Below are 9,933 nucleotides of genomic sequence, written 5' to 3' on the forward strand. Positions count from 1 at the left end.
GCGTCGTTGGTTACTTTTTTTACGAACGATTTTTGCCCAATCGATCGTTCGTCGTTCGTTTTGAACGATAAAAATTGGAAGTGTGTACGCACCTTTAGGCTGGGTACACACATGCAATAGTTCTCGTCCGATAATCGGCTCAGGGCCCATATCGGACGAGAATCTTGCGCGTGTAGAGTGCTAATCGTCCATCGTCTGTACAGTGTTCGTCATCCATCGTCTGAACGACCATCCACCCGGATCCACGGACGATGGACGATGAACAATCGTAATGAAAGTAAAGGGGAGAGACCACCCCGTCGTTCTGCCCTCTCCATAGTGCAGAGTGGTGCTGTATGTACAGCACTCGTTCATGCATCGAACAGTTGTTGGAAAGGATTGTGAAAGATCCTTTCCAATGACAATGATTGCACGTGTGTACATAGCTTTAGCTTTGAAGGCATTTGGTGCACACTATATACATTTAAATCTATTTGGGCAACTGAGCGATATATTTAAATGAACAAATTTATGCTAAGAATTCAGCCAATCAAGTGAGCCCTGGTGGCCTTCGTCACCCAATAAGGGTTCTTCAAAAGCCCAGCTGCAATTTTTTTTAACCAAAAGCCATAGAAAATGGCCATTTTCTGTAGTTAGAATACCCAGCGATATGTTTTTCTAATCTACAGAGATTACTGAGGGGTGGGGGGTTATACAATGATTTACCTTTCTAAAGACCAGGGCAGTCGGGTGAATGTAGTTATGAAGTTGAGGAGATCAAGAGACACAAGCAACCAATTTGACCAGAAATGTACATTTTGCCTAAAGTAGGATTTATTAAGGCTTTTAAACCTCCAACACTGCCCGATAAAGGACACATAGAACTTTATAATTTTTTCCCGTCAATTCATCTGAAATTTGCCAGCTGTGTAATTGAAAATTACAGTCAATTATAAAGCGAATTGAAGGGGTAATCATTATAAAAACACACCCCATAGTCTTATATTTTTATAGCCTACCCTTCTTGCACATTATCTTAGCATGCGTTGTGCCGTGTGTTAAAATTGTGTTCTATTAAGGCACCTCAATAGGGATTATTCTCTTTACTGTGAAACAGAATAAACATTTCACCAGCACATGTCTGAGAAAGGAAGATAATAGAGGTATGAGATCTTCACTTTTTGCTCTAAATAGAAGCCCTGGCCATCTATAGTTCATATATTAAGGTGAACAGGAGACTTGAACTTGAATTGCGAATTATTTTATACTCGGAAATCCGGGTTGAGAAGCATCTGTTTGCTTAGCAGTGGAGTTTAATTAAATTATAATCTCTCCTGTCTGTCCCCAGATGACAAGTAAACATAACAGAACATTACATAATAGAGATTTTTGTTGCATTATGCATTGTGTATTAGGTAAAACCCTTTTTACACTTCCATACTCCCTTATAAAACAATTTAAGTCTAAAAGGTACACACAAGCAATAATTGTTGTTGGAAATGATCTTTCATGATCCTTTCCAACGACAAAAGACTAAAGGATGCATTAATAAGTGCTGTACATACACTGTTCTGCTCAATGGAGGGACGGAGCGGCACCCCACTGTGCTCTCTCCCCTTCACTTTCATTATGATTGTTTTTCATTCATCATTCGTGGATCCGCCATTCGAGGATGAACGACTAACGCTGTACACACGGCAGATTCTCGTCCGATATCACTCCCGAGGCGATTAATCGGGCGAGGATCATCTGACATGTGTACGTAACTTTAGTCTGTGTCAACAGGCCTTTGCTTCAAGTGGGTTTTGCCTTCCCATAAGTTTAGTGGTACGCAAAATCCTCTTGGAAGTTGGTCAACTGCAGGTCAGATGCCCCCATCAGTGGATTGAGAATGAATCTTCACTTGATGGCTTTAATAGGTTAATAGATAATGTTAACAATCAGTGACTCTAAAGCTGTATGCTAATGTTAATCAAATTTATCATAAAACCTAAATGATGCTATTGGTGATCACAGACAGCCTTACTGCATATACACAGACCAATAGGCCAGTATAGTTCAATCTTCTCCAAAGAATGGATGAGCAGCAGGGAGTCCTGCAACTTCTCTTTGGAAGACTCCCTATTCTTTTGTCCATATCACTTGATTGATTTACCCCACAAGTGTTTGGAGCTGACAAAGCAACAGTTAAAAAAAACCCACAAAATAAAAAATAAAATAAACTTGGATTGTAAATGTGCTTTACACACTACAAGCTGATAGTAAAATGGAGGGTGGTTGTACACAGTATATAAACAACTACAACAAAGGGCCTGGCTTCAAGAATTTGTTTTAATTGTTTTTCTTTATCACACAGAGCCCAGTAAATCTAAAGGAAAGACATGTTGCTATATGCGTCCTACAAGTACCTACAGTCCTGGAAATAAAAAAAAACAGTTACCCATTCAGCAACTACTCAAATACGAAGTATTGATGTTGGAGGGAGTGGAATAATTTGACCATCAAGCAGAAAATAGAACTGTGCATCCTTAAACAGCACTTGAAGAAACCACAGCATCTGCCAGCTTACTATATAAATAAATAGCACCAATCTACTTCATAGAGGCACCTGCTCCTCATACAGCTTGCCGCATACAAGGAATGTGGATTGGGTTCACTAGCAGGGCTTTAAAATATTAAAAAAAAAAACCCCACAAACCCACAAGCAGAAAAAAAAAAAAGACAGACAACATCTCTAATTCTCAGAAAACAGATATATAAGAGCACAGATTGGTTTCTTTTTAAGTACCCCAATCAGCTATAAATACGTAACCTAGTAATCGGGCTGAAAAGCTGGTATTTTTGGGCAGCTTGGGACTGATTTGCCTAAGCAAATATGAATTTTGTTTTTTAGGAACCCAGCCAAAGACATAGATGAAATCTAGTGCCTGCTCGGTGCCAAGAGAGAAGAGCTAGAATTATTTTCCATGTAAGCAGACAAAGATAAGCTTGTTTTCTTTACACTTAAGCAAGCTGTGATTCTCCAGGTATTATACAAGTGGCCAGATGGGAATGGTGGTTGTACAGAATACAGTTTGGATATTGAAGTAAATCTATACCAAGGCTACCAGAAACCAAGGATTATGCCACTGATTAAAGTGGAACTGAACCTAGTTATACTCATCCTTGTTTGCTAAGCAATTGAGTTTAATTAAATAAGAATGTCTCCTGTCTGTCACCAGATGGCAAGTATATAAACATAACAGAAGACTACAGGATAGAGATCTTTTTGCAGTGGTTAAAACATAATATTAGGCAAACCCCTTTTACACTTCTATTGCTTGATTGGCTGGGATGATTTAAATCCTGTGCAGGAAGTTATTTAACCGCAAGGGAAACATGGGCAGCCTTGACGACCCGGGCAGCATCTCCAGCGACCTGCGAGGCAGCTGGAGCAAATAAGCAGGCAGGTAAGAACGCTTATCACAGAAGGGACCATCACCGGACCCTTTCTTCAATAAAGCTTTGCCTGGTCACAAATATTTCAAGTGGAATTTTTGGGTGTATGCCTTTCTTAAGGATATTTCAGGTTCCTTTTTTTAAACTTTTTAGCACAGTTATGCTTTAAATGTCTCCCTACCGTCCCCTCGCCCTCAAGCTTTTCACTTTTCTATTCTCATTCCATGTGGCAACTAAAAATGACACAACCTCCCAATGGAAAGTTTGCTGACCAGGCTCTTTTGTCTTCCATGCACAGAAGAATCTACATAGATTCCTATGAAATGGCTGTCAAGATCTCTGAGGAATATGCAGAGATTGGGAGGGTCAACATTTTTAAGAATAATTGTCAAACATTATTTCTGTTGGAAAAAAGTTTCATTTACCGATGGGTACTGTATATGGAGTCTTCATACACCTGTCTGTAAAAGGTTCTCATATTCCAGTAGTAGTCGATGGCCACATTCAACTGAACTTGATCTTGGAATTCACTGTAATAATGACATATGACTATGGTCGGGACATTATATCGTGAGCTCCTGATATGAAGCTAGTGATAGGACTATGGACTTTGTACAGCGCTACGTAATATGATGGATCTATATAAATGCTGGGTAATAATAATATTGCTGAAAACATTTCACAACCTTCCAACCGATGAAGCAGCTTGGAGAGCAGAGAAACATCTTCAGCATTACAAGAAAAAATCCAGTTGAATGTGACCAACGACTTCTAGATATCTTCATAAATGGTTGTACTTTATATTGCAGTTGGAGGTGTAGAATGTGCAATGCTGCAATCCCTGACAGTAAACTTCTATTTGCATTTAGCAGATCCAGGGTATTCAGTGATGAAGGTGTGCTATCAGAGTTTGCAACCTACAGTGCTGCCTAATCTTACCCAACAAAACACACTTTGTTCCTAACCTTAACCTTCCTTCTTACATACTGCCGAAACTATCCCCCCTCCTATTGTGTGTTAATTACCCCACCTCCTAGATTGTAAGCTCTTCGGGGCAGGGTCTTCTCCTCCTCCTGTGTCACTGTCTGTATCTGTCTGTAATTTGCATCCCCTATTTAATGTACAGCGCTGCGTAATATGTTGGCGCTATATAAATCCTGTTTATAAATAATAATAATAATAATAACTAAAGCCCCTGCCCAGGGTATAACCTGCCCCCCCTGCTCACCGTCTACCCCTAGACTTTCTACCTGAGGCTAATAAACAAAACTATGCCCTACCTTTAAAAAACTGCAACCAGGCTGGTTATTTACTGCAGAAGGGACAGGCAAATAAATATATTTTTTATACTCCCATTCTAATTATTTCTTGTCTCATAACCTCATCACACGCACGGCTCCAAGACTCTTCTAGAGCTGCCCCGACTTTCCGGAATGGTCTTCCTCGTCCTATTCAGCTTTCTGCTACTTTCTGCTCATTTAAAAGAGCGCTCAAAACCCATCTTTTCAAACTTGCCTACCCGTCTTCTTCTGTCCCCTAAACCCTCACTACTTCCCACCACTACATATCACTCCTCCTATTGTGTGATACTTCCCCCACCTCTTAGATTGTAAGCTCTTAGGTTCAGGGTCCTCGCCTTCTCCTTTGTCACTGTCTGTATCTGTCTGTCATTTGCATCCCCTATTTAATGTACAGCGCTGCGTAATATGTTGGCACTATATAAATCCTATTATTAATAAATATTAATGCAATCAATTGCAACCCCTAGTCAATGTACAGCGTTGCGGAATATGTTGGCACTATATAAATGCTGTTTATTATTATTAATAATGCAAGACAGTTGCAACCCTTGTTAATTGTACAGCCCTGCATATTATGTTGGTGCCATATAAACACTCGTAAATAATAATTCTAGCTAAAAACAAACACCCACCTAGATCTACTCATCAGTATTCACTGTCCTCCATTTTACCAATAGGGGGCGCTCTAAATAAACGTAAAGGAACCCCCCTTAGGGCTACTCCAACCCCTTATAGGACTCTTTCCCTGGCCTTCTACAACTCCACAAATATTAGATGAAATGACATTATGTCTATTTTATATACAATATCGCTTTATAGCACGGAGGAGAACCCAGGAATCCGTCCAGCTAATCTACATGAAGCTTTGAGGTCAAACAGGGAAAGGAGGGCACTAGGCGGGCACGTTCTGCAAAAATGACAACAGATTGCGTCACTGATGTGGGCGGGGCCTAAGCGGTATCAACTCAAACGCACAACGTCATCCGTGTCACACAAAGGAAAGGGGCAGCTCCTACAGAAAAACAAGAGTGACAACCCAGGCCAGGTACCCGCATAGGAAGACAACCCCAATAACGGCCCGTACAGCCCTAGAACTGGATGTATGAAAGCGGGGACACGCGAATATAACGTTATGGGGCGCGCAACATTGCATCTGCCTCATAGAACTCTCAGGTTCTCTCCACAGGTGTGAGGGCGCCGCGCGCATCAGAATTCTCAGAGCAACTGACAGAGCGCGCGCCTCACAGAGTTCTGTCAGTTGTACTGAGGAGAATTCTGGTGCGCGCGGCGCCCTCAACACCTGTGGAGAGAACCTCAACTGTCCGCTCTCACAACTCGGCACGAGCAGCCGTTACTTACTCGTTAAAACGTTTCCGAACGTCCCCGCCCAGGCAGTTTCAGTGACGTTAATGAGGTAGTTTCAGACAGGTGTCAGTAGCGGAGACGGTTGCAGGGTCGCCGTTTAATGGACAAAGCGTTCCCTGCTCGGTTCTCACCTCCCAACTGAAGCTTTTGTTGTTCTACAACTGAGTTTCCAAACAGCTGATTGTGACGTCACGGAAATCTGCTAACCAATGACAGGTGGTGGGAGGGCTGTCGTTAACGCACATGACTTGCATGGCCAGGCCTATACACAAGCTGGGCTGTCAGTCACGGGGGGGGGGGGGCATGTCTGGACATAGCACAGTGCTGGAGTGCATAAGATGATGGGGGGGGATAATTGGCCCCTCCATAGGTGAAATATCACATTGATAAATACAGTTGTACTTTCACTTGTTTTCATAAAACATTTCCCATCCATCATTTTTCCTTGCTGTTGCAGCTGAACTTTTGCAAGTTTTTCACTCTGCATTTTCTCTTTTTGTGAATCTGAAACATTCCCATTTTTTTTTTGCGAGTGCTTTAAACCAGCGGTCACCAACCAGTGGTCCACAGAAAAAATTGCACATTATTTACGATTCGCATCTGATTGTTTTATATTATTTGTTTATTATCCAGATGCTCTTTTAGGTAAGTATGACCTTACTGTGTATTTTCTTTAACTGTTATATTTTATGGCGTCAAATAGTTTGACTATCATTTCTTGTTTGGTCATAGATTCAAATAAAATAAACCCATAATGAGTGAGAAAAAGCAAACAAATATTTTGGATTTCTTTAGTAATACCAGAGATAATGCAACTAATGATAATAGTAACAATAGTATTACTTCACTTAACCGTGAGCTGACCAATAATTCAGAGACTCCACAGTCCTCATCAAGCAGCATTAGGGAGATCATTATTTTACAAATGTATTTATCTTTTTTAAAAAAAAATAATACTAAAGGTCAACAGGATCTAAAGTTATGAATTAAGTGGTGTGTGAGGTCTGAAAGGTTGGTGACCGCTGTTTTAAACTAGTGTGCAAGAAAACAGATTTGTCACTACAAAGTAACATGGGCCACTTTTTGTGCTGATGTCGGGTAAACTGCGACAAGCCGTTACAGTAGATGCATTCCTGTCATGCTTGTGTGCAATGCAGATCTGTCATATTTTGGTGCAGGGATTGCAGTGTATTTATTACACCAGTGTTTCCAAAACGGGGTTTTTTCTGGGGTTTGTATGGGTTTCTTGAGCAGTGACACCAGTGATATTTTTGGCTATCTGTAAGGGTGACATTCTTCCCATTGACCCCCATGCTGATATACAGTAAGCTGTGGATAAAGTCATTATCAGGGTTCCCTGAAGACCTAAAAGTTGTTTCAAGGGGCTCCCCTATGCAAGGTTGCTAAATACTGCACTACACTGACATTATGAATATTACAACACCATGATTAAGTTGTACACACAAAATGTTTTGCATTTGAAGCGACATCAACATTACTAATAAGTGTCCCCCTCAGTAAGCTTTTACAACACGTTTGCAAAGGTTTACCCAGCTTTGTTGAAGCTCCATTCCATTCAGCTCCAGTTTGGTAAAAAATAAAGCTAATTTCCAGCCAATGGTATAATGCAGGGGTCGGCAAACTTTTTGGACTATTAGGCCATTTTAGGAGGTCAAGAAGGCACACTAGGCCAGAAGAAACAAGGTGTCCAAGGAAAGGTTTTTTCCAACCGTGACTGCAAGCGAGCAGCCTAGTCTCTGTACGTGTGTGTGCTTGGCATCAAAATGCCCCTTCGACCGTTTGAAAGTGCCGCTGGTGTCGTTGCACACTAAACACAGGGCTTTGTTGCCGCATTGGACAATAATAATAATTTAAAAATAAGAATAATTTGTCAGTCCACTCGAGGTTGAAGACAAGGCTTCTGCTCTTTAGGCATAGTAATTGGGGTTACTGTGCGGGAACTCGATATCGATGAATGCAACAATTTTATTAGGCCAAACCCAACGATAAATAACTAGGGGGCTGTTAGGAATACTGGTTAGGCCTACCTCTGTTGTAGTGGGTCCCCCTCCATTCTCTAAGGTATTCCAAGACTCTCTGTCTAGGACAGTGTTTCCTGAACTTTTTAAGCTGCGGAACCCTAAAATAACCTGGAGTCCCTCAGGCAACTTTTGCTTTAATTGCTTTATTCACAGATTACAGTACATTATCATAATAGTGATCAGTAGGAAGAATGTTACTGTCATCCAAAAAGATCATTGATGTCAGCTAAAAAACTGCAGTTAACAAACTGCTCATTAAACCCCTAGAAACACCGGTCTAGGTAATGATGCTTTTAGAGAAATTTGCCCTATCCCTTTGTTCCTTCACCCACTGGTGCTCCCTATTACTGTATGATGCTCTGGATTGTGTGCAGGGTCTTAGTATTATTTCATACAGTGGAAGGCCCATAGAGTTGCACTGAATAGGATGATGTCCATGGTCATGGTGGGGCAATGAGGCTTCTGCCTTGGAAGTGTGGGAAAACCTAGGAGGAGCATCATAAGCTGCAACACAACCTTGTCTAACCTTGTAGAATTACAACTCCTTTCTTTCCTATTTTATTATTACACAGTATTCATATACACAGCACTGTACAAAGTTCATGGTCATGGCACCAGCTGTCCTTCAAAGTAGCTAACAATCTAATGTCCTTACCATAGTCATATGTCATTACCACAGTCTAAGGTCATTTTTTTGGGGGGAGCCTATTAACCCAAGTACATGTTTTTGGAATTTGGGAGGAAACCAGAGTACTCAGAGGAACCCATACAAACACGGGGAGAACCTGCAAACTCCATGCAGATAGCGTCCTGATCGAGATTCAAACCTGGAACCCAGTGCTGTCAAGACAAGAGTGCTAATCCCTGAACCACCATGCTGCTTATTTCCTATTATTGCTTTCTTTGACCTATTTAAACTCCAAACTCTGGTCTCTCCCAAACTACCATTCTTTGCAACCTCTATTCAATGTACAGCACTGCGAAATATATATCTTACAAAGTCACTGAAAATGACTCCATTTTACAGGAAGATGGCCATTCTCACATAAGTGCAATTTGGTGAAAATGTACCTGATTCACATTTCTGTAACAAAAATTTACTTTGCCAAAAGGGCACTTTTTGCATTGAAGTTGATTGACCTGCAGAGTTTTTTCAGAGTTCTCCCTACGTTTTCACCCTACGTACTTTTTTCTCTTAGTAGCAGCCTCAGCTAAAAAAGTCATCAAGCAGACTAATCTCATGACGCTGATCATCTAACGGCTTTGGTGAGTGTAAAGTAAAGTACATAGATACCTGGACCTGGTTACTTCTTTTTTTATAGGTCGCTACCTATGGGCTGTTCTTTGTTATGTAATTATTTTGAAATTTGTCTCCTCCATTTTAGTTGGTTCAGTGCAATTCTTCTAATATTGTTAATTATCTTGATGACTTTCTTTTTCAGAGTCCGCTTCTAATTCTGAATGTATGCATCTTTTTAATACTTTTTCTTCTGTTTGCTTTTCCTTGGGGTGCCCTTGGCCTCTGAAAAATCTCTGCCTGCTACCACCTGCTTGGAGTTTTTGGGTATAACGATTGATACAGTTTTAATGGAATTTAGATTACCAGCAGCTAAGGTTGACAAACTTAAATCGCACAATAAATATTTACTCCACCGTAAGAAGACTACGTTAAAATGTATCCAGTCATTCCTGGTCATGTTGGCGTTCACTACCAGGACTATGTCTATGGGCAGATTTTTTAACGTAATTTCTGGCTTGCGTATGGCTTGCACCACCATCTTCGATCTTCATTTTTGTCTTACGCAGGT

The 9,933-nt window shown here is 40.9% G+C and overlaps 1 protein-coding gene across 1 annotated transcript in view; it reads right to left on the reverse strand.

Annotated features, from left to right (window-relative positions):
• TP53INP1 (tumor protein p53 inducible nuclear protein 1) overlaps positions 1–6,248 on the reverse strand; it is a 14,308-nt gene extending 8,060 nt beyond the window's left edge. The window contains exon 1 of the mRNA XM_072410893.1: positions 6,078–6,248. The gene's annotated coding sequence lies outside the window, so the exon portion shown is untranslated. The remainder of the gene's footprint in view (positions 1–6,077) is intronic.
• Positions 6,249–9,933: the final 3,685 nt, after the last annotated feature.

Source organism: Pyxicephalus adspersus, chromosome 5 (genome assembly GCF_032062135.1).
Source record: "Pyxicephalus adspersus chromosome 5, UCB_Pads_2.0, whole genome shotgun sequence".
Classification (NCBI taxonomy): Eukaryota; Metazoa; Chordata; class Amphibia; order Anura; family Pyxicephalidae; genus Pyxicephalus; species Pyxicephalus adspersus.